Below are 26,345 nucleotides of genomic sequence, written 5' to 3'. Positions count from 1 at the left end.
AGGACACTTGGAGTGGGAGGGTGGAGTGGGATGAAAACAGCAATAGGTGGACCGTGGAATATTTTTTTAAGAGTCACATTAAAATTGTTTTGTGTTGCATGAGCAATGGATGAGGGTGGGGAGGTGCTGGGAAACCCATCTGATGTCCAAAGAAACCTAGAAAGTAGTCAAACATGTCTGCGATTTGGTGACAAGGAAGAAAAGGGTAGCTAATGTGCTAGCTCAGAGAGCTCATGTGGACCAATGAGCCCTGGGTGTCAGAGGGGTCCCGAGTTCCGGTCCCGGCTCTGCCACTTGCATCTATCAGTCAACCTCTCCAGACTTCCATTTCTGTAAATCCAGACTCCAAGCATTAGATGAGCTGACAGCTAAGTGCCATTCCTTCTCCACTGCTGGAGCTCCTTCTCATTGGATCAAAAGTTAACACGAACAAGAGACATGAGATTTTAAAATACGAACTGCAACAAAGACCCAAAGCGTGTGCTTTCATAATAAAGCTCTGTGATGTTTTCTCATGACAAACCTACCCATTCCATCTTTTTAATATACTAACTTTTGCCTTTGACTCTACAGTTAAGCACAAGTCTGCATGCCTGTATACAGACCACAAACATTTCATTTTAACTCCAGGTTGACAATCCCCAACTCTATGAAAGACCTTACTCTCATCTGTAAACTGAAGATACAGGTCCAAACCTGAAAGGTAATTGTGAAGATTAAATTGGGAGCAGTCTTGAGATAATACTAAGTCAACCAGCGCTTGAAGTAAAATGGCATGACCAAGGCATTGACCCTGGACATCAAAATTCGGGAGGAACAAAACTTTTCAATAATGTTTTAATTGTACAAATGTTTAAACTCCCTCCACCCTTAGAAAGCCCAGCCCCGTTGGCAGGTCTGTCTCAGACCCAGGTCTACCCCACTGACATCACTGGCAGCTGGAAATGAATGTCAGGTCTAGGAGCCCCTTCGTGGCTGAGCAGGGACACCCTTGTCCCCAACCCTCCTGACGGTGTCAGAGTACATTCTGCTCTGTTTGCCCAGGTGACAGTCCTATAACTATAGCTCTACTAGTCATCACTCACTTACTTCAGTTAGGTTTCATTGTCACAAAAGCCCCACGAAGCAGACATTACTATCTCTACACAAAGAAATGGAGACTATGGACCATGAACAATTTCCCAAGAGCACACAGCTCAGTAAGTGGCAGGACTGGGAAACCAAGCCCTGTTGTGTTTGCAGGGCCAGGCCAAGATATGGTTGTCCCAGGCAACCAAGAGTTTTGTGTCCATTCAAATTGATATTCCATAAACATTGTTTCTTTAAATTTCCACTCGAGGATTATCTAGGGCACTCTTGGGGGGCTCCCCATATACATTGCATGGGTTATAGAAGGAGCTCTGTGTGTGTGTGTGTGTGTGTGTGTGTGTGTGTGTGTGTGGCAACTGGGGTTAACGGGCGCCATGTTCTTAGTTACACCAGAGACATTTTAGTGCTAGTCCATACTAGCATGCCCTGAGTCCAGCTGGCATGCCCTGAGTCCAGCTCTCTCATGGCACTCTTGTGTCTCAGCAAATGGTAACCTTCCACCCTCAACTCCTAAAAGTGCCTAGAAGGTGGGCTCCCTGCTTGGGCAGCCAGTAGGCTGAACTCCATGCTTTTCCCAGTGTTGCCACTTTTGCCTGAACAACTTCACTTTTATCTACATCATATTGTACACTCCAGGTCTTCATTGGAGGCCTTTGCACAGTGAAGTGTATGGGGCACGGAATGGGTTCTGCAGCCAAAAAAATATTTGTTTAAAAAAAAAAGTTTTTCCAGGTGACATGATTAGCCTTGTTGCAGGTCTGAACGTGAGAAAAAGAAAGAGATCTGTTTTGCTGACAGTCGGTTGCATATCTTTGAATGAATATATTTCTATTTTCTTGATCTGGGCGTTTTGTTCTTTTATGTGTACAGATGCATACAGCAATGTAACAAACATGGTAGAGGAGAGTATAATCTAGATTAAAATCCTCACTGGAGATAACTGTAAATAAAGTGAGTCCATGAATTACAGGTGAAACTCCTTATCTTAAATCACCAAAGTAAGTACCTCTGAGACTGATTCTGCTTTGGCTCGCAATATCAATCTCAAGTCCACAGATAATTAATCACTTGATGAAACACAGTACCAAAGAGGCCAAGGACATGGGTTTGATCATCTGAGGCCAGTTAGCTGCACTTTATATCATCTTCCCCAACTGTGGATGAATCAGGCAAATCCATGAGCAGAAAAAGAAATTACTCAAAGCGTATGCCCAGCTGAAATGCCTCATTATTGGTAATCTGCCACATGTATAACCTGCTCCTCCTTATCTCTTGAGGGTTAAAATAAAATAAATATCAACTAAATCTCATCATTCCCGCAAGAGCATCAGCTCCGCACAGAGGGATGTTTTCTATTTTAATTTTTGCAATATCCCCAGTGCCTACAACAGTCCCTGGCACATAGTAGAGCCTCAATTGATATCTAATGAGTGGATAAATTAACCAGATTAATCATTTACAAGCCACTCTCAAGTAATTAAGGGCTGGAACACATTATTCTAGTGCAGTCTGCGCCCATGATTGCAGGCTCGGAATTCAGCCAATAAGCTCCTAGGTCTTCAATACTGTTGTGTCTCGAGCATAAACCACTGCACAAAATCCTACCACGAATGTGGATTATAGCTCTCCTTCAATTTATGGCAAATATAACTAAGATTACTTCGCCTATATCCTACTTCATTGTGTTGATTGACGAAAATGGAGGGAAGTGGTTCTCCTGCTCACTTCCATGTAGAGACCTCTCTACAAAGTCAACCCACTTTCCACGTCTTCCAACAAATTTCTCTGGAAGAGGAAGCCTTCCTCTTTTCCAGCATTTTCATTTTGACCCACAGGGCCCCATTTCCCCTGGGAGTGGCCGTTGTGTGATGCCTCCTAGAGCATCCAAACCTGATCTTTAACTGGCTGCGAGACTCACAGCCCAGCAACTCTCCACTCCTAACTGTGCTTTTCACATTCTGCCTTCTCTTAGCCCCTTCCTTTCGTTTCTCCTGGTGAAGGGCCACACGCAGAGGAAGCGCACGGCACCTCCTTCCCACATGAAGAGCACTCCAGCAAAGTGGTTTCTGAAAGGAAAAGACACTCCACAATGGCTAATCCCACTCACAGCAGGTGCTACAGTGAAGTCCTCCTTTATACAATGAGAGCTGCGCTCCCCTCCGTAGCAAAGAGACAGCACTTAAACTGAGAAGATCCCATCGATCTTCTTGTCCTAAAAGTAAGTTCTGGAATCTTGTCTATTTTCGCGGGAGTTCTCAGGACCCCCAGATCTCCCCATTTACTCACTCCCTTATCTGTCATTCTTTCTAGGCCAGTAAAAGATCCCCTATTTACCTTTTACAATAAGTGGATTTTTCACCCAAATCGATCCAAAACCTGTTGGAGGGATGTCCCCATCACCACGACCTGCTGGAGGGATGTCCCCATCGCCACGACCTTCTCTGCCCCCAACATTCCATCATCCACATTCTAACTTACAGTCTGTTTTCTGCACACCAAATTGTGAGATCTGATCACAGGTCCTTAGTGGGCCTGCACATGGCTACATATTCTATCTTCCACCCACACCACAGTGGAAATCAGGAGTAACTCTCTTGTGGAATTCCAAGAGTTCCCTCTGGCCGCAGGGGCCATATAATTCAAGTAGCCATATAATTTCACCCACAAGCCAAAATACATAGGATGCCACCATTCACATTACCTATGGCACAGGAACGAAATTCAAAAATTCCCTTATTCATCACAATAAACCAGAGTACTTAAAGATGGCTGCTCATTAGAATCATGGGGAGTTTTAAAATACTGATGCCTACCTCTACCCCAAAACTCTAATTTATCTTGTTCCAAGGGGGCCCTGAGCACTGGTATTTCTCAGGCAATTCTAACCTACAACACCGCTCCAAAGGAAATCATTTTATGAATTGATCGTGATTGAGGAGTGCAACCAGGTTCTCACTTGAGGTAGGAATTTAACAGAGAAAGTCCAAGGGCATAAATTTGGGATCACTCCAACTCGAGACCTCTTTTTTCCTTCTCATTACTGGCATGATGCCAACACTGACCATTAGCACTAGTTTCAGCTCCAAATTTCATGAGGCCCAGAAGTGTTCCCACCTGCCCAGTCATGAAATACAGCACCACCTGGCACAAAGTAGGCATTCGACAGATATTTGTGGCATGGATGGATTTTGCACTTAGCCGCACTTTCCCAGGGTCTAGCTATGGCATGATGATGATGTGGGCATCTTGAGCATTAACTCATTCAGGCTCAGGAATACGCACCTAAGCATTAACAAGTAGTACCTATCCCCTCCTCACTCCCCAGCTGAATCCTAGAGCCATTCACCTCCCTGAGCTGCAAGAGAATTGTTTTCACATTGTATACTCTATTGTATGTGTGAAATATGTTCACCGGCCAGACATGCCTGGGCCTGATGAACAGAGGACACTGAGACCTGTTTGGCTGTTTTGCCAGAGGATAACAAAACACACGCCCTTTAAACTTTCAAAAAGATATCTGAGAGCAAAGGTTCTTTTCTGTCTTGGTTTCTACCCACACATTCCCAAGGAACAATGGTGGCCCCACCTGCAGAGTTTCTCAGCAGGGGAAGGCACTGTGCCTCCCCCAAGGGGCCTGCCCCTTCTCTTCCCCCACAGTCTCTATGCCCCCGAGAATCACTATTTAGAGAAGCCTAGCAATCTGAAATTCAATGAGCAACAATATCCCCTAGCACAAGTGCATACAGGGCAGAACATGAGCAATACACACCCCTGCGGATAGGAGAGAACTATTCACCATTTTAAAACCCGCTTTGCAATTAGGTGAATTTAAGTCAAGAGGACCGTCACAAACCTTTCGAGTTTTCTTCTAAAAGTCAACAAAGTCAACCAGCAAAATTACATATTTCGGTTTAATTTTAGAGAAGGAAAGAAAACAGAATCCCTAAGTCTGGAACTCATGTCAACTGTACACTTTTAAGCTCATACTAAGCTCTGTTCACCTATGAGAAAAGCGGAAAGAAGGCAGACATATCTGGGCCATATTTTTGTAAATAAGTGAGTGAATATATACAGAATTATTTCAGGTTTTTTCATGGAAAGCATTTGTGTTTATTATACAACAGAAAGGATGTACGGCTTCACTATTCTAAACTGAGGAGCTTATGGTACTTTTGGTTATTTATATTATAAGATAGCATCATTGTAGTAATACCTTCAGACCAAGGTTCTGGACATAGAGATTTATAGTTTTTATGTTAAGGAGCTTTGGAATCCTGGTCATTGATTATTTTAGGTCACAAAGTTATAATTTAATAAATTGTCATACCAGTGCACTATATAGAAAACGTGTAATTATTTACACACTACACTGCAACCTTATTGAGGTAATTCTGTTAATCTCATTCTTCAGTGGGGAGAACAGAACCAGCACCCAAAATATAGAAATAAAACCCCCCAAAAGCTTACTCCCAAACGGTAGCTCGTGCCAAAGAAGAATATAATTCATTAAACCATACATAGTCAAGATACAAAATCATCGAGTTTAATGTTTTAGACTTGGTAGTAAGGTACAGGAAAAATATTCAGACACATGAGAAGTTTAATTCACTCACTTTATTAACTAAGCATAAAATTAAGGCCTATCAGTGCCAGGCTCTGTGCTAGGGGAAGACTATCTAAACCTGGAAAGCCCATCACCCCTGTCCTCCGGGAACTCACAATCTAGTAAGGGAAGGGGATATGTAGACAAATGTCACTTCCCTGCAGCAATAGGACAAGAGTGCTAGCAGATGCAGAAGCAAAGTGCTAGGAGGGCTTCTCAGAGGAGGTGCTGCTGGCATTTGGTCTTAAAGAATGAGTGTTTGCAGGCAAACAAGTTCCAGAACTCAGCTGGAAGATGTTGACCTTGGAAAGGATGCATCAGAATGGTGGGGCTGGGGAAGTGGAGGGTGGCTGGTGGCGGAGTGCTGAGCAATGCAGAGACTGCATCCCTGCCGTTTGGTGGTGAAAGAGCAGGTTGCAAGGCCGGCCAGAATCATCTGGGCTGCTGGGGATGCACAGCAGACACAGAGATCCCGCCCTGAGGAAGCACGGGGTTAATGTTGAGAACAGAGTCCTAGAGCAACCTCCACTTTTCTCCCGACATCGACATCCATTGGCAGGAAGAGGTTCCAAATCCCTCTCTGCATCTGCATAAGAAAAACCTCCCCCCCCCCCCCCCGAGCTGAGCCCTTTGCTCAGGGAAGTTCATTTTTCAATGTGATTCCAAAGGCACATCCTTGCATCTCCCAGTCTGTAACCTCATGTCCAGGTCTACAGAAAAGGGGGAATGATTCCAAAGAGCCTCGAAAACTTGCCGCCTAGAATCTGCCTTGACTATCTCCGGTTACCAACAAAAACCTTCCAGGTCTGAAAGAATGCAAAGTCACCAACGCACCCTGAAGGCGTTTCTCCCCCTCAGACTGAGCATCGTCCCCAAAGACTCAGCATGCATCCCTCCAAGTAGTTTCTGTTGGGGCGGCAATGTGCACAAACGCCGGAAGATACGGTACCTTTTTTCTTTTTCTGTATTTGAAATATCAGCATGTAGCATTATGAACTACCCAAACATTAGTAAACAAACACGTTTCTCACAAATGAATCAGAACATGACTATGAATTGTTTTTAGGTATTTTTCCACCCAGGTGTGAAACATGATCATCCAAGACCCCCTTGCAAGTTTACAGACAAGAGCTCCTTACCGTTAAAATGCGGGTGACGCTCTGCTTCCAGAGCTGTCTCCTACCAAACTGAAACATCACAGAAGTCTGTTCAGGGCATGCAGTGGTCAGAGCTCTTCCTGAATGATCCTCTAACTGGGGGAGGCCTACTCCTCATCCAACAAGCTTTCAAGTGAAAACTTCTCTGAAGGACCAGAAATTCACCCTCACCTTCCCACCTCGCATGTACTAGTCACCATATGTACAGAATAAAAATTCCAAGAGCGCCTATCCTATTCAAGGCTTCCTTCTAGAGTCTCCCCCCTTGGGCGTCTCCTCTGTTCCAAAGCCTGTTGTTAGGGCAATGCTATTGACAGCCATACGGTTTTAACCGTGCCTCTCGGGCGTGTTCCTCAGCCAATCAAAGCATCTGAACTGCTCGTTTCCAACACTCCTGATGGTCCTTTAATTCTAGACGCTTCCCAACAGTAAGCTTGGAGTCAAGAGATATTTGAATAATTTCTTTGAACAATGAGAAACTTTAGACGGGATCAAAACAGAAAGCAGAGAAAGCCACTCTGAATAAATGGCTCAAGTCAAGAAATTCAGGATTACTTTGCCTCCACAACTTTGTGTGCACGATTAACTGCCAGCTTTGTGACTAATTGTCACTAATTGTCACTAATTGTCAGATAGACTAATTGTGACCCAAAGGAGCCATTTTCTCCCCATAAAGAACAGAAGCCTATTTCATATGCAAATAGCAAATGATGTCCATAAATTACTTTTGCTCACCCAGTTGCACATACAAATAAACCGAGGTAATTTATTCTATGTCAGTAAACATCTTGATCATCCTTACTGGGAGGACAAGAATAGCAAACCACAGCCAGCGTGATCTGAGGAATCTAATACGTACGGTTTCTCTCATCAAGATGAATAAAAAGCAGGACACTTAAGGATGGGCATGTTAAATCTAGGATGTAGACCCTGGAGTTCAAGTCTCGGGAACTCAAATCCCAAGGATAATCAGGAAACAGGGGACTCATCCAGCAAATATTCTGCTAATTAACCTTCTAAGACTGACAGGAAGGTGAAGATGCTAATTTGGTTTTAAAACACCTACTGCTAATTTGGAGGCTAGTCTGGTACCTGAACTTGGGAGATTCACCTGGTCAACGCTAACACCAACACTAGGGAGTGGCCTCCACACGTAGGGTTAATGCAAGAGACAAGACTCAGACCTGAATATAAGCAAAAAAATAGAGCATAGGAAGTTAGAGTTTGTTTATGGGACATTTTTGAAATCAACCTCCGGGTATTGGTGAGTGGCTGCTTCCTGTTCTAATTGGGAATGAAGATGGTATCTAGACTGCAAGTCATTCTCCACTGCATGGTGTTAAAAGGTCACCAGCAAATAGCAGTATTTTCTCAGCCCCCTTGCTCAGCATCTTAGTATCAGTCCCAAGAATCCTCAGTCAACGCATGACCTCTGGACAGAGGTTACACTTCATTATATGTCTGCTTATCTTTCATTAGTTACATTACAGGGCGCTCCCCTAATGGTATGTCAGTCAGGCACCATCCTCGTTCCAGCAGCCCATTTACAACATTATCTCTTTGGGGAGAGTTACTTTCTGGAAAAATTTCCACAGATGGCTGATGGCATTCATTTTGTGTTTGGCAGGCGTAACCGTGGCTCTCTTGAGGCTTCATGGTAAACTGCAAAGTCTTCCAACCTCTTTGGCTGAATTTCAACCCCCCCTTGGGCACAGCAGGGGCAGGTGTCTTAAGGGATCCCCTCAAATGAAGGAGGCTAACTGAGAATTGTCATTAGCAGCACAAAGAAGGCAAAGCACAAGACTGAATCTACATCTGACCATCTGCCCCCTCATTGTCGGCCTGAAATAAAATTGATTTCGGGTTGCTGGAGGAGAGTTGTCAAACATTACTTGGAGGAAGACTCAGGAGGGTTTCCGTATGAGTAGTTTCCACCAGGCAACAGTGGGCAAGACTCCTCCTACAGGAACTCCTAAGCCAGGGTCTCTCCGGTCCTATCTGGGTAAACAACGCACTCTTTCAGGCTGAGAATACTGGCCATAAACACATCTGAAATCAGACATAATGAGAAAATAAGAGTGGACAATGGGCCTCACAGAGGCAGAAGATTTCATCCAGAAATTCAAGTACCTTCAGGCAAGGTTTAAAGTTCCACTTTCTTTCTTTCTTTCTTTCTTTCTTTCTTTCTTTCTTTCTTTCTTTCATTCATTCATTCATTCATTCAACAATGTCTGTGAGTGCCTTATATGGGGCAAGGCAACAATACTACATATGAAGCAAAGAGCAGTTAATTAAAAAACACTTAATCAAACAGTAAAAAATTAATTATGACATGCATAATTATTTTATGGAACACTCAAAGAGAAAGATAAAATGCTGCCAATTAAACACAACCTCAATTTTAAGATGCATTCTGAAATCGCAGATGTTAAAATGTGAAATATGTACATCTCAGCATCAATGAAAAACCATCATTCCTGCCTTCGTTGAGGGAAGATATTAAACAAATAACATAATGATAAATCTATAATTATAAATAAGATATAAGTACAAATTGTGACACGTGCCTTAGAAAAAGCAAAGACGGTGCAAGATTCACCTGGATCTGTATTCTGAGTTATGACCACGTTGTGCTCACATTCCTGGACTCTCCATCCCTGAATTATGGAGAGTCACCTACTTGGGGCCTTGCAGCCTTGTGTGTACAACCTATGCCGTGTGCTGATACAGAAAAGTGCAAGACTGAGGTCAGATAGACCCGGATTTAAATCCCAGCTCGGTCCTCTTCCATCAAAGCTTTTGTTCCCTAAATTGTGAAATAGAAAATAAGCCCACCTACCCACGAAACTTGTGATGATTTAATTCTACGTAAAATTCCTGGATCCTCACAGGCACCTCATAGATGAAAAATATAACTACATTTTTTAGTTGCAAAAAAAGCTAGAGCTACAATTAGTGATAACAGCAAGGTAGGGGAGAAATTCCCAAGGAAATGAAAGTAACCCACCAATTCCAGTCTAACGCTGCTTGGAAATTTTGGTCTTGATTTCTGAGTCGGTCCCAAGAAAGAAATGGATCCAAGTTTTATCAGTTACCATCTACACATTTTTCACTGATTTCCATCTCTAGGAATGTGTTACTGAGGCCAGCAGACCCAAACACATTCATCAGGTTAACGGCCTTGTAAACAATGATACAGGGGGCATATAAAAATGGCAGATGTGTTCAGTGGGATGAGAAAGTACCATATTTTATCCATCCTGAGTTGCCCCTTTTTTGTACTTTCTACTGTATCGAAATTAGGTGCCTCTGATAGGCAGCAATGTAACTGCCGTTGGTCAGCCACCTTCATGATGGAGTTGTCATTACCAGAGTTTGCAAACTCAGTTATCCCTCCGGGTGGCTTGACGGGGCCACAAGCAGCACCTCGATGTGAATAAACCACTGGTGACACATTTGAGGAAGGAATGTATGTCCTGGCTATTTTCTGAAAATCTTCCACTGACACCTTCTGGGAAGATCAAGAAAACACCAGCATCACAACTTAAAAGAGTGAGTGACTGCAGAGGGAAGGAATCCCAGAAGAGTCACACCCTGAATATGAAGAAGTTTTAGAAATTTCTTAGCCAATTCATTGCACTTTTTTTTGTATAGATGCACAAGAGGGATATATGGCTTGTTTGATCTGTGTTTAAATAAGTCTAAGAGAGCTTTTTCAATTAAATTAAAATTCTAGAAAAGCAATGCATCCTAGTTTAATTGACAGCTGTTTTCTCATCTTACTGGTGAATGAAACAGTGCTATGTCTTGTATGTGAAGATGACTTAGATCAGATGAAAAATGATGATCAAAGAAAACCTCTTGGAGAAGGTAGGATTTAAGTCAAGCCTTGTAGAAGAGTAAGATTCAAATTGGAAGAGGTCGGGCATAACATGCGGAAAATATTAACGAAGAAAGCGTAGAGACTGGAATTCAAGAGAGCCTGTCTTGTGCTACAGTTGTGAGGAAACATGACTGATTTATCTCTGACAGGTATGTGGAGGCTGAACCGTGGGTGTCAACCTCAGGTGGATGGTCCTAGCAGGCATTAGGGAGTCACTGAAGAGTATATTGGTTAAAGTCCTATTTAGGAAGGTTATGCTAGTGTTGTATGCAGGCAGGACTGGGATGGTGAAAGACTGAAGTCAGCATCCTGGGCATGAGGAAATAGAGGATTTGATAGAGGGGGCAGAAGCAGGGGGTCACCCAAGCTACTCAAAAAGTAAACAAACAAGCTAAATAAAAAGAGGCAAGTCCTCTTGTGCCAGCCTCCATGTTGCTACCTCCAAGCTCTTTCTACATACAAATCCTGGTTGAAGAAGGAATGGGAAAAAACAGACAGATGGAACTTGACAGTCACTGATGGAGGAAAGAAGACCCAGGTGTCAAAGATGGGTTCCATTTTATCAAGCTCGGGTAAAGGGAAAAATCATAACAACTCAAACAGGAATGGGGAAATCTGGAGAAAGAACATTTTGGAGACTAGATGACTAAAGAAATGTAAACAAAGCTCTCATTCTATACTTTTCCTATGGGTCTTTTCATCTTGAAAACACAAACGCTGTATCTGCAAGAGCCAAACATCCAGTACTTTTTTCTTGGTTCTATCAGAATTTTAAAAATCACAATAGAAGAAAAAGACTCTTAATAAAAAGGAAAGAAAAATATATTCATTCAATAATCATTTGAGCTGCCTCCCCTCACAGGGAAATGATCTTAAGAGCTTTGAATGAAGTGGTATGGGTTGTTGGTTTTGCCCGCATTTCTATGCGTTGGAATTGTACAGCAAAAGCTAAGAAAGATGCATAGGTTTACTGAAAGCCTCATCTGCCAAAGTTCAAAAAGGAGGAAGGGGGGAAAGGCAGGAAAAATCCCAAAGGAGGATTCAGAAAGCTGATCCATTTAGAGTCAAGCATACACTAAATGGAACATCCAAGTTCTGCAGGCAGAGCCTGGAGGAAGAGGGGTGCTCTGTGCTAAATGCACCTTCCAGATGTTGTTCCTTCCGTACAGAGCCTCTCAAGTAGAAAGTGTAAGGATTAGGAACTTTGGGGACCAGAAGAGAGACATGCCAAAGGAAAGAGAATCTCAGGAACTTCTTTCTGCTTTTTCTTGCCTTTTCCTTGGTGACACTTCCACTTAGCTCCATAGAGGTAGTGTTGTCCTGGCTTGGGAAGCCACACTTCTGATCCTGACACCCACATGCTCCTTAGTTAACATTGATAAACCACCAGCCACACCGGTCACCGTTTCCCCATGAACAACATGAGGTAGGTGGCCAGATAATCTTGCAGGCACCATCCAGCTCCAAACAAAATGCATGGCCTAAGTGAGGCTCTGCCACTTGGACCTCATGCATACAGCATGCTTAAAGTTACCGGAATGTTCTCTTAATATGAAATCTTCATGTACAATCTTATCACAATCTCATACAAAACACTGGGAAAATTCTGATATCACAGGAATCATTTGAAATGATTTTGATCACTTTAACATTGCAGTGCTAGGACATCTTTGATAATATTGTTTTCCCCATAGGGATTTTTTTCCATTCTAGATGGCCAAAGCTTGAACAAATGATGCTCCCTGGACCATGATACTTGTTCCTTGTGTATAAATGCTGCAGTGTTTTAAAAAAATTCTTCTCCCAAACCTAAACCTAAGGCTCAGCAACTCTGAATGGATATACGGAAATCAAGTCTTAGGTGCATATCATAGAGTTCCTTATAGTAAGTCCTTCCAGCATTGGGCTTTTGGGATGGCTGCTTAGCATGGTTGTAACTGTTCATATTGAGCTTTTCCAGACCATATTGCCTAGCTTAGTTATACCAGTCAGTCCTTGTTTAGGACCAAAATTTCAGTATCATATCACATACAACTGAGAAAAATAATGCTTCTTTAATCAGATTCTGTTTATAGTTAAAATCTAAATGATAATCAACAGCTTGGGAATGATCCTATGCCTTAACTACTTGTACTTTCAAAAATTCAAGGTCCAAGCAAATATAAGACCGGTATTAATTACAAAGATACAGAGAGAACCCTTACTAATGTGATAATTCTTGCTTTGTGCAAGCAGTAGACACAAATGATATTTACTGTTATATTACCTTTTAGTTGCTATCATTCCACATGGTCATCCGAAGGCACAAAGGCATGATTGGTTTTCCAAATATAAAACAACAAAAACTCCAACTCAGGGTCCTTCTTTTTTGGTTCTGATTTAGTTTACCAGGTTATTTATTTAGGAGAAAACTATATTTCATGAGATTAGTCACTGCCCATACCAAGATTAGGTCTCTGGCATTGAAGGTGTCTAGGAGCAATAAATAATACTGAGAAATTCCCCAACTCACATCCACCTGCTCCTGCTGACTCCCAGCAAGAAGCACATACAATTCTGCAGGAGCTCATGACTACAGCTGCAGAAATGAGGCTCAGGGGCCCAGGGTCACCCTTTTGAGGGTATTTGTGCTTATTTTGGTTAAACAGGGAAAGAGAATGTAGAGTTACGTTCACCAGCAAACATAAAAAAACTCACTTAATACTGTACTCAGTTCCTCTTTTGCTTTTCTCTTGTGCCAAAATATTGTAACATGGTAACCTCAAAATCCTGTTCCTTTTCTATACAAATATTTAAAGAGAAAAGTGAATCAAATGTCATTCAGTGCAAAATCAAGTCCCAATATTAGAAATTATCAGTTGATTCACTCAAGAGCCATCTTCCAAAGGCAACGAAGAATAACTCCAGCCCAGGGCCTCAACCACTCTCCTGTCGGGAGCATGTTAATGACCGCCATGCAGAGGAACTTCCCAACTTATGATAGCTGGACTTTGCAAACCTGTTTACAATGATTTTATCATAAATATAAACCCATGAAAATAACCAAGACACATTTATAAATATGCTAAGCAGTGGTTAGCAGTCACGACCACGCCAAGGAATCTGGCAGTAACATGAGATGCACTGACTTGTAAGGCCGAAAAAACTTTGACTCCAAGAATGTGATCAGATATAGAAAATCCATGCAACTGAAACCAAGCAGTCATTTCCAGAAAGAATGGTCTGCCCCTCTTTGAAAAGCTTAAGGATAAACTTGGGGAGACATCAAAGGAAGATTTTCCAGCCAGAGCCTAGAATGATTTGATCACCTCGGAAAGAGAGCAGTTGATCAGAGTTCCGGGGGAAATTGAGATGCTTTGCTTCTGGTCACCCCTGACCACCACTGCAAACTCCTAGAGACCAGAGATGGAGTTGTCTTGTCGCAACTATATTTCTGGGTCTTCACACTGCTTCATTCAGGGAAGGAAGAACAGTCCATTTATAACCTCACCCAGGAGCTAACTAGGTCTTTAAACCCCAAAACAACCCACAGTTACAAATAAGTTATACTGCTACCAACAAAGCAAAATTCATATTGCCAAGGAAAACAAAACTAACCCAACATATTCAACTGTTGCTGTATTCTACATTTCGTCTTTCTTAAAGACCATGACATAATTTACAATAAAGATCATTACTACCTATAGATTTCACAAGGCAAATTTCAAACACCGGTGTTTCTTTCCACAGCGAAAATGCTAAAATATCATTTCAGAGAGCAAACATAAAGTCTATTACTGCATATGTAAAGAATAAATTGATTTTTATTGCTAACAAAACTAAATTATATAAACACTCTGCAGACCAAACGTTCCTTCGAAGCTTCTATAAGGATGAGTTTCAATGCTTACTTACCAAAACCAGCACCGCAACTTCCCTGACAGCAGAGATAAAAGGACACAATTAATATTAGGGTACACATACATTTCCTATCGTAAGTACATTTAACAATGCTTCATAATGCAACACCTAGTTTTTGCTTCTTAAAGAACCGCCAGCTTCCTGATTTTCTATTATTAACTCTTCCACGGAAAACTGTCAATACAGTTAATTATATAAATCAATTTCCACTGATTAAAGTGAATTTGATTTTCATGGGGATATAAACATACCAGGTATGAAAACACAAAGGCCAGGATAAGGCAAGATTTTTTTAAAACATAGCTCTCACCTGGTGATTTAGTATCTGACATGAAATTAATCTGAACAATTACTTTCTTGGGATTATTTTAACTTTCAAAAATTACACCATCAAAAACGTGGGAAGGTTCCTGTTTCAAAGAGAACCAAAGGTAACAAAGAAAGACCCTAAGGGGGGCGTCTGGGTGGCTCAGTCGTTAAGCGTCTGCCTTCAGCTCAGGTCATGATCCAGGGTCCTGGGATCGAGCCCCGCATCGAGCCCCGCATCGAGCCCCGCATCGAGCCCCGCATCAGGCTCCCTGCTCCGTGGGAAGCCTGCTTCTCCCTCTCCCACTCCCCCTGCTTGTATTCCCTCTCTCGCTGTGTCTCTCTCTGTCAAATAAATAAAATCTTAAAAAAAAAAAGAAAGAAAGAAAGAAAGACCCTAAGGTTCAAATCTGGTAGCATAATTCCTTTACTAGGTGGTGATTTAGGTGTGATTTAAGAAGTGTTATATATTTTAAGGAAATGTTTTAGTATAGTTCATTAATTTCACCAAAGTCAACCACCATTATATTTATTGAGCGTCTCTGATATGCCCAGCACAATGTTATTCGAGTACAAGATATGAAGAGTTTATAATCTAGCAAAAGAGATAAAACCGTAATTAGTCAACAATACAGTACTAAATTGTAAGGACCTATCAAGGTACGTAAGAATCCAGGTGGCTATATACATGAGCCGATGTATATAAAATATACCTTTAATATGCAATAAGATTTAAAACTTAAGAAAATACTTTTCATAAAACTCAGTTTTGAAATTAGTTTAAATCAATTTTAAAAAGCTAGGAGCACTAGCACACAAAAAAGTAAAGGGAAAAATTAAAAAGTTAAATAAAGTCTGTACTATTTTCCTTTCATAACCTAAGAAAATAAGGGGAAATATGTTCCTGAGGGAAGTGTCCTGAAAGTGAGCTACAGCAGGCCAGGAAAAAAATGCTTCCTCTCTGCTTTTTCACTTTTTTCCTTCCCCCTTCCCAAAGCAAAGGGTGAACATTTGAATCTACTGCGATGGAAAATTCTAGAACAGTGTCTCCCTGTTCGCTGCGAAGCACCCTGCAGCATTGTATCACTACTACTTCCTGAGCAAGTGGGGCCCCCCCACCTTCTACCTCCTGGTCTCCCTCATCCTCCCAGAACCTCCCATGGGCTTCGGTCTCCCTCCTTCCTTATGGGAAAGCCTGAAGGAAAATCATCTCCCAGCCAAATCTCACACAGTCTCCTTCACATCATCACCAGTCTCCTTGCCATTCAGAACATCATTTTCCAAACAAATGAGGGCCGAACCATCAAGCCTGAGGCTAAGGCAGACTGAGGGAGCCCAGCGTGGTGAGTTGAGCGGGTTTCCCTGCCAAACAATGGAAGCAAGAAAACAGGAAGTGCCCCATTGCTTATTCACATAACAAAAACAAAATGGGGAAAAACAAGAGTTGAAGGTGTTAATTCATTGAGTGATCTAGAGCAATAGGAGAAAATCTATTGCTTTTCTAATCCAGGAAATACACAAAGCTGAAAACAGCAGTCTCCTAAGAGAAAATGTTAAGGTAATTACCACAAAAAGAATGATGGCTGAAGGCAATTTTTCTCCAAACTGTTATCCCCATTTGGGAATTACATTTCTCTCGCTCTCTCTCTTTTTAAAGAAAATTAATGAAATGGAAAACATCTTTAAATCACAGCAATTTGTTCTGTGGAAAGTTTTCCAAATGGTAAGCATTCGCCTTGGAGTTCATTTTTCCCTAATTAGTTCTATCCAACTCTTGTACAGATTAAAGCTTGTGAACCTCAGTTCAAAACTCTTATTTAAATATTAAAATGTTATTCTAATATATATGGGAAAGCGAGACCTATATTTATTCTACTCTATAGGGGAAGAGAGGTCCTTGCCAATAGCGTGCAACACTGAAGAAAATGCTTCACACCACCTCCTGCCCTTCCCTACAAACACCAGCTGGTGCGAGGGTTCCACTGGCCATCCACTCCTGCCAATGGTCTCCAAACATACCTTCAGAATCTGTCCAAAACACACTCCCCTCCTTCTGTGCAGGTCAAGGTCCCATGCATGTGGCAAGAATCTGTTCCCATGTCCCTTCCTCTGTTAAGTTCTTCCAGAATCTCAGGAGTCCCTTCTCCGAAATTCTATTGCTCATTCCTTAAATCTAATCATTTCATCCTGAATAATTACATTTTAGAAATACAATTTGTACTAGGATTTTTTTTTTAAACAAGAGTTTTGAATAACATGATTAGCACAACATCTGACACATAATAGGTATTTATTAAATATATGTATCAAGGGATCATTTTTTAAATCACTTATTCCATAATAAACCAAAATGATATTTTTTGTTGAGTAATTTTTTTAACCTATTAAAAAATTTTATCCTATTTTCTAATCCTCTTGAAGGTTTCCTTTTTCACACCGTTTTTGTTCTCATTTTTGTTGTTGGTTTTCTATTTTAATTTGTTGACACAGGTGGTGATTGTGGTGTCTGGGGTGTGCAGTTCAAGGAACCATTGATGAGTGTGAAAGGCGAATTCCAATCCCTCCTAAACATGCCACTTTGTCTGGTCTGTGCCATTAGTTGAATAAAGGACGTACACTTGCTTATTCTGCATTTCCATTTTCCTCTATTAGCCTAGACTGAAGCATGAAGGATACACCATGATCAACTTTCACATTTTTTTCTTGCATTGGAATATACAATCTGGTGCTCTTCTTCATTATCATTTTACTGAGTGATTATCAAATGGGATAGAATTGCAGACTGGAATTTTGTGAACTGAATTATTCATACGAATGAATTTCAGTATACGGAGCATCAGCTTACCATTGCTCTGAGCGATCAGCTAAGTTTGACAAATATTTCCTTACAGGGGACTGTTGTTGCAATATTATTTGTAGTGTAGAATGTCAAATGGTAAAGCTCTACTATTAATAATGGATCTACAGACTCATGAAAGGAGCACTGTGCCTGCAATCAACAAGCTTAGGTTTATCTGGCTTTTTTCTTTTCTTTCTAAAAAGAAATCCTCAGAATTCCAGTTACAAGACATAGCGCACTTCAATCTTATGCCCTATAAAATCTTACGTTCAGAGGTTAATAAAATGAGATTAATCCAGAGATACTACATGTTGAGTTCTTTTCTTTTTTCCTTTCAAACAAAATACGTTAAATGATGCACAGTCTGCACTATGGAAGAGAGAATCTAGAAACAACTTACTACTAATGGAGGTTAGCTGCCATCCAGTGGCTGGAAATAAAACTCACTTGCAAGAAGAGGAAAGGAAATGCAAAGGGGACCCATGTCTCAAGACTACAAGGCTACCAGTAATTTACTGGTTATTACTGTCTCATATTTACAAAAAAAAACCAGAATGATGGGGAAATTGTCGAATGCTTTAATGGAGAGAAGCCAAAGTCTCCTCTTCTGTAACTCTAAGCCATAAGAAACTTACCTTTACTTGTTTCCCTTTCAAAAATCCTTAATTTAGAAACTTTGTCTACCTGTATTATATGAATGAAACTAAATAATGAAATAATTATAAAAAATAAAATAGACCTGACTACATGAAAGATGGCACATCAGAGAGGCAAAAGATTTGTATATCAATCTCTAAAGAAGAAAAACATGAAATATATCTATATAGTGATCCCAATATTGATAGTTACATAGCAAGTTCACTTTGAATGATTTTGATCATTTTCTGTTATGTAAAATGTATTATCATTCTCTCATTTAAACTCCTTAACCTATTCTAATATGAACATTTTTAAAATAGTTTTTTATTTTATTATAAAAAATAGTGTACATTTATTGTGGAAAATAGAAAGTTAAATATGAGAAAGTAAAAATAAATGTCAACAAAATCTGAGCACTATTAACATATATTCTGCCAGTCTGTTTTCTATGAGAAATGTCCTGCCTCTCCCATCTCCCATTCTCTTAAAAAACTAAATTTACTTTATTTAGCCAATATACTTTTTCTTAACTTTTAGATTGGTTCTGATTTTTCACTATTATAAGTACTACAGAGAGGGCCACCTGGGTGTCTCAGTTGGTTAAGCATCTGCCTTCGGCTCAGGTCATGATCCCAGAGTCCTGGGATTGAGCCCCGCATCGGGCTCCCTGCTCGGCAGGAAACCTGTTTCTCCCTCTCCCTCTGCCTGCCGCTCTGCCTACTTGTGCTCTCTCTCTCTCTGTCAAATAAATAAATTAAATTAAATTAAAAAGTACTACAAAGAATATCTCTGTATACAAATCCTTGTATAAATCTCTGCTTATTTATTTCAATAAATTATTAGAAAAAGTATTCCCTAAATATTATACCCTTTGGTTCCCATGAGAAATGTATTTATTTTATCTTTGTGTACATGATAGATGGGAAATGATAAGTCACTGCAATCCCACTGCTAGTACAACTTGCAAATATTTAGCAATAATGAGGCTGAACATTTTGTTGGACATTTGGTGGGGGGAGGGCGTGTGCGTATGTGAATTTCCAGTTCTTTTTTTTTTTAGATTTATTTATTTATTTGAGAGAGAGAGAGAACACGAGAGGGGGGAGGGTCAGAGGGAGAAGCAGACTCCCCGCCGAGCAGAGAGCCCGATGCGGGGCTCGATCCCGGGACTCCAGGATCACGACCTGAGCCGAAGGCAGTCGCTTAACCAACTGAGTCACCCAGGCGCCCCATGAATTTCCAGTTCTTATCCCTTCCTATTTTTCTCCTGGTAATTTTCGTTCTGTTGATTTGTAATTGCTCTTTCTAAGACTGGATAAAGATACAGCACACATACAGAAAATAAATAGCTGCTTCATTACTATCATAGAAAGTAGAATTAAAGACAAAGCCTTAAAGATTTGGACCAAAACAGACACTTCATTTTTATTAAAGGTATAATCCACTATGAGTATATAGTAGCTATGTGCTAAAAAAAAAAACAGTATTAACATAAAATAAGCAAAGCCTGTTAGAAATACAGGCAATATTAACAGAAAAACAATAATAAAAGAATGTTCTAAACAATGTGTTAATAGAAATATATTAAACCTTATAGTCCCCCAAATAATACTATTGGTCTATAGTGACAAATGGTTATGGTTAACAAAACTAGTAAGACCAAAGAAACCTTAATACGTTGTAAAGAACAAAAATCACACAAGTCACAATCTCTTACAATAATGTTATATATTGGAAATTAATCATGAAGGAATTCTATGTCCCCTGACTGCTTTAAGAAAAATTTTGGAGCACCTGGCTGGCTCAGTCAGCAGAGCATGCAATATTTGATCTCAGGGTTGTAAGTTTGAGCCCCACGTTGGGTGTAGACATTACTTAAAAATTAAAAAAATATTTTAAAAAAACAGTTTAGAAAAATTTCTTTTAAATTACTACTGGATCTTTGCAGAACTCCAAACTGCAAATACAAGCCACTTGGAATATAATAAATCCCACTAAAGACTCAAGAGGACTGATAAACAGGAAACAAGAGGGACATATGTGGATTCACTCCCAGGGTCCTGAGAAAGGCAGGCAGAGAGGGTTGGGAGAGGGGTGCCCCTAGTCAGGCTGAGTTGGCCAAACCACCCCTAAGGGGCTCTGACCCTTGATGCTTTGAGCACAAGTCTTTCAAGACCAGCCCAGTACCCAAGACAAGTCCTGGAGCACCCCAAGTGCTTGAGAGAAGGGATGGGGCACAAAGGTTGGTCCAGGGCGGAGAAAACAGGTGGGAACTGGAGGTAGGTGGCATTACCACCTAAGATCTCCTTATTCATTCCTTACCTGGTTCCCAGAGCCTCTCTCTGGAATTCTAGATGTGTTCCATCAAGATTCTTCATTACCCTCCCAGGACCCTGGGATCATGACCTGAGCCAAAGGCAGACACTTCATGACTGAGCCACCCAGGCATCCCCAAACAGAAGAATTATTTTAAGCAACTCAAACTGCAGTAAAGTTTTTGCACATATCTAAGATATATCCTAAAAAAAAAAAAAAAAAGCAAGTTGTTTTCAGTAATCATATTGTTGGTAATAATAATGGGATTATTATTTTTAATATATAATGAATAATATATGTCCTACCATATAGTAGGATAAAGCAAATAAGTAAGTTGGGTAACATCATTGGGAACCAGGATTTTCAGTATCAAATGAAAGGGATACAAACATAAAAATCAAATAAGTAAAAGCTGGTTAATTTTGAATTGAATATATCATCATGAACTCATGAAGTATTTTTCTCTTTTAAAAAGTCTGGAGCACCTGGCTAGTGCCTGATCTCAGGGTTGTGAGTTCAAGCCCCACCCACATTGGATGTAGAGATTACTTAAAAATAAAATCTTTTTTTTTTTAAAGTCTATTTTCAGGGGCGCCTGGGTGGCTCAGTCATTAAGCGTCTGCCTTCAGCTCAGGTCATTATCCCAGGGTGCTGGGATCGAGCCCCACATGGGGCTCCCTGGTCAGCAGGAAGCCTGCTTCTCCCTCGCCCACTCCCCCTGCTTGTGTTCCCTCTCTCGCTGTCTCTCTCTGTCAAATAAATAAAATCTTTTAAAAAGTCTATTTTCTTTGCTCTATCCACTGAAATGGAAATAAACTGTGATCAGCTCAGTAGCAGTGAACACCCCTAACACCAGATTAGAGTCCCTAAATAAATCTCCCATGAAATAGAACCAGAGCTCCTTCAAGAAGTCACTAATTCCTAGAGTAGGGCAGGAAACATACAAGACGGCATGACGCATCTTTATACCAGAAGGCGAAGAAGCTGTCAAAGGCAACTGGGGTCATATCAAAGGACACAGGAGCCAACCTGAAGTGACTCCCATGGACCAAAGAGGAAATGTAAGGAATAAAAACAAAATGACTGCAATAGATTTAAACAGAAAAATACATAATATCCATGATTTCATGCTGATACTTAAAAAACGAAAACAAAAAACATTTTGCTCACTTCTGGAGGTTGCAATGGGCACCAACTTATTTTGAAAACTGATAAAGGGAAAAAAATCATTGTTCCTGCTTTTCCAGAACAAACTGCATTTCACAGCAGTGAAACAGTTTATGAGAGTTGCTTTTAGAGAAGTCTAGTTTTATTTATTTATTTTTTTTAAGTAGGCTGTACGCCCAGCATGGAGCCCAATGGCCTCATCAGGGATCGTGAGTTCTAGGCGCCCCTCGAGGGATCTTGTTTAATCCTTATGGCAAATTATTACTGAAAAAAATTTAGTACTTCTTTGTGGTTTGTTTTTTGTTTCAGTCTTTAGGATATATCTTAGATATGCACAAAAACTTTACTGCATTTTCAGTTGTTTAAAATAATTCTTCTGTTTATGGTTAAAGCCACTAACTTGAGACATAGTTAGAGCCACTTCTTTTTCAATTTATTTCCAATTTTTAGGAATTGCTCTTTTTAAAAAATTGATACGATTTTTTTAATGTTCAAAAAAAACTGATACCATTTTTTTTTTTTTAATATTCAAACCTACCCATGGAGGGGCACCTGAGTGGCTCAGTCAGTTGAGTGGCTGATTTCGGCTCAGGTCATGATCTCAGGGTGGTGAGATGGAGCCCCAGGTTGGACTCTGTGCTGGAGTAGGGTGGAGTCTGCATAGAATTCTCTCTCTCCCTCACCAACTGCCCCTCCCCTACCACCTCCACTGGTGTGCGCATTCTCTCTCTCCCCCCAAAAAAGGGGGGCATGGAATGAGTACTAAAGATATTGAGAAATTATTATTGGATGGGTATAATACTGTAAATATGTTTTTAAGTCTTTATTTACTAAAGCTACATACTCCCATCCCTGGCAGCCAGGTGCTAGGGTTGGGAGCTAAAGTGAGTCTGGCATCTTCAAGTGCCTGGGCCACAGAGGCAGCCCTGGGGGCAGAGATGGGTCAACCCATTAGGCTACAGATGAAAGGCTGGGGTTGGCTGGCCCTGGTTTTAGGGGCCCCGCTGTGAGCGGCCGAGGCTCAGAGGAGCCAGGATCTACACTGTGGAGGCTGCAGGGCCCTGGTGGATGAACTAGACTGGGAAACTGCCCAGATGGATCCCAAGAAGACCATTCAGATGGGCTCTTTCCAAATCAACCCAGATGGTCACCAGTTAGTGGTGGAGGTGCCTTATGCTCACTCAGAGGCCCATCTCAGAGCTGCTGGAGGAGGTATGTGACCAGATGAAGGAGCATGAAGATCAGACTCACCCATCCACCCACCGCAAGAACTATGTCTGTGTAGTGGACCAAAATGGAGAATCCAATGAACTGGACCTACAGGCCATCCGGATTGATTCAGACATCAGGGGCACTATCAGATTTGCTTGTGAGGACATTATGGAGGAAGAGAAGGATGAACTCATTGAATTCTTTTCTCAAAAGGTTGACAATGTGAAAGACAAACTTTGTCATAGGCAAACAGATCTATGGGACCATGCCCTGTACATATTGCTAAATGAGCTATGAACCACTCGAGTAGCCCAGACTGACAGGTTTGATGGCTCACCTCCAGGAGGGGAAGAGGGGAGCAATGCCTCGTCACTATGTTTTTACTGAAATGAACCGAGAAATTATGAATCCAAAAGTACAAAAAATAAATAAATGAATAAAGCTACATACTGATGTATTTGTAGATGAAAGAATGTGATGTTTGGTATTTGCCTTAAAATCCTCCAGCCATGGGACACCTGGGTGGCTCAGTCAGTTGGGCATCCGAATCTCAATTTTGGCTCACGTCATGATCTCAGGGTTATGGGATCAAGCCCCATGTCAGGCTCCGCACTCAGCTCAGAGACTGCTTGAGATTCTCTCTCCCCTTCTTCCTCTGCCCCTCCACCTGCTCATACTCTCTAAATAAATAAATAAGCAAATAAATAAATAAATAATTTTTTTTAAAAAAATCCTCCAGCCACAACAATGGAGATGAATAAATAAAACAATTCTCCAAAACCATCAGAGAATGTGGTTAACTGTTCAGGTGGGGGATGGGTACAGAGCTTTCATTAGACGATTCTACTTTCATGAATTCTTCAACTTTTCCATAATAAAAAGCTAAGAATTTTTCGGTGGTTTACGGTGTTTGACGCTACACACAGCCCAAGTGGGATAAAGCCTGAGAAGAGTGACAGCATGGTGTGAAGATTGTGAAGTGAGCAGACACCATATCATCTTGTTGCTTGAAGGCGCCAGGCTTTCTTCTCACTCCTAACCCCAAACCTCCTCCCTTTATGCCTCTTCACACCAACTGCTCCAGTAATACCACAAAGCCCAAAACACACTGAGGGGTTCCAATCTTGCTGTTTCGTGAAAAATGCCCTGCACCTTGTCCACTTGGCAAGTTCCCATTCTTTGCTTCCGGCTTGCTTAGGAACCCACCTCCATAGTAAAGCTTTCTGGAATGTCACTCCCAGCTCTCCATCACTAACCCCTCCCATCCTCGAACAGAGCACAACGCAGGGTAATCATATGGTCGTGACTCATCTCCTCTACTAGAATGAACCCTTCAAGTATTTACTGTTGGGGGATATTAATAATATTTAACAACCTATACACTAACAAAAATTAATATATGAATCAACTAAAAATCAGTTCTTACATCCCCGTTTATCCTCTAAATAAGCTAAACTATATGTATTATAAAACAACTAACAAAATCTTATGTTCCAGCACATGTCAGCTTAAAATACATGCCTGGTCTAAGGTATTGTCTGATACAGAGAACTGCATCGATCTCTTCCAACAAATCTCCCCCATTAATTGCACAGTCGTTGGGTGGCATCGTCGGAGAATTTCTCTTTAATATCAGCTACATTTGTCATGGGGCTGGATATTCACCCAGTTTCTACTAAATTAACAGCAAATACATTCAGAATTTCCCTGATCCTCATAATATTGAGATTTTTACAGATTCAAAATCTCCAGTAACAACATTATCATTCAGTCCCTGAAAACGTCCATGCCCTAATCCCATAAACCCATGGATATATTAATGTACATGGAAAAGGGAACTTTGCAAATGTGAATAAATTAAGGATTTGGGGAGGGGAGAGATCATCCTGATTTATTCAGGTGGGCCCAACATAATCAGCTTTATAAGCAGGTTGGGTGCCTGGGTGGCTCAGTTGGTTAAGCATCCAATTCCTGATTTCAGCTCAGGTAGTGATCTCAGGGTCATGGGATCAAGCCCCACATCAGGCTCTGTGCTCAGAGCAGTCTGCTGAAGATTATCTCCCTCTCTCCCTCATTCTGCCCCCTCCCCCCATCCATGAGCCCACAAGTTCGTGTGTGCACTCTCTCCCTCTCAAGTAAATAAATAAAATCTTGGGGTGCCTGGGTGGCTTAGTCAGTTGAGAATCTGACTACTCGTTTCCACTTAGGTCATGGTCTCAGGGTAATGGGACCAAGCCTCGCCTCTGGCTCCATGCTTGGCATGGAGTCTGCTTGGGAATCTCTCTCCCTCTCCCTCTGCCCCCCCCCAATAAATAAGTAAATCTTTTAAAAAATAATAAAATAATAAAATATTTTAAAAACAAACAAATAAACAAAAACAAAAGCTGGAGACAGGAGGGTCAGTGAGAAAGAAGCAAATGTGGAAGAAGGAATGTTAGTGTGGTGCGAAGAGATGCCATGAGCCAAGAACGCCAGTGACCACTAGAAGCTGGAAAAGGAAGGGCAATGAACTGACCACTAGAGGCTCCAGAAGGAATGCCTGCTAAAACCCTGATCGGAGCCTAGTGAACATGACTTTGGACTTACAAGACAGTATGAAAATAAATTTGGGTTGTTTTCAGTCACCAAGTTTGTGCATTTATTACAGCAGCAATAGGAAACTAATAAACAAACAAGTCTTCAAGGGTGTTTGCTGGCACGTCACATTTAAAATCAAACCCAACCATTCGGGTTCCATGAGCAACGGTTCACTCATGCGGTTAAGGACGGTTCTGAGGCTTTGGTATAAAGTATCTTCTCTGTACTTCAGCTTCCTCCTTTGTAGCATGAGCGGGGGAGGGGAATACTAATTATAGTACCCACACAAATCCTCTTTGAGAACATCGTTGGCCCAGGACAATGTATTACCCCAGCTTTCTCATAGCCAAAGTCCTAAGGAGAACACAGTTTCTGCACAGGCTCACCGTTCCAGAGGGCACCAGGCACTTGCCCACTGGGGTACCAGTGCCACCATCACTGTTTCCCCACTGCTTCTGAGCGCACCTGGCTAGGAGAAGAGACACGGATGGCCCAAGAAGCCATGGTAAGCTGGTTTAGGCAGGTTGGAGGCTTGTAAGGACTAGGGCATCCCTATGGCAGGCGGTAATGGGGCTTCCCAGGAGCTGGTGAGTATCAGATCAAGCCTCTGGAGTCCACAGGAGGGAACAAATAGCAGGCATCCAAGAGGCAGAACTG

The 26,345-nt window shown here is 41.3% G+C and overlaps 1 protein-coding gene and 1 pseudogene across 2 annotated transcripts in view; one reads left to right on the top strand and one right to left on the bottom strand.

Moving 5' to 3' along the window:
- Positions 1-26,345, bottom strand: part of DNAH5 (dynein axonemal heavy chain 5) — a 261,833-nt gene that overhangs the window by 207,672 nt on the left and 27,816 nt on the right. The gene's annotated exons all lie outside the window — the stretch shown is intronic.
- Positions 22,862-23,426, top strand: LOC112819834 (protein canopy homolog 2 pseudogene; annotated as a pseudogene).

This window comes from Callorhinus ursinus, unplaced genomic scaffold, assembly GCF_003265705.2.
Source record: "Callorhinus ursinus isolate GAN/ISIS: 27379988/994484 unplaced genomic scaffold, GSC_fseal_2.0 scaffold3, whole genome shotgun sequence".
NCBI lineage: Eukaryota > Metazoa > Chordata > Mammalia > Carnivora > Otariidae > Callorhinus > Callorhinus ursinus.
This window is presented reverse-complemented; position numbering and strand designations above follow the sequence as displayed.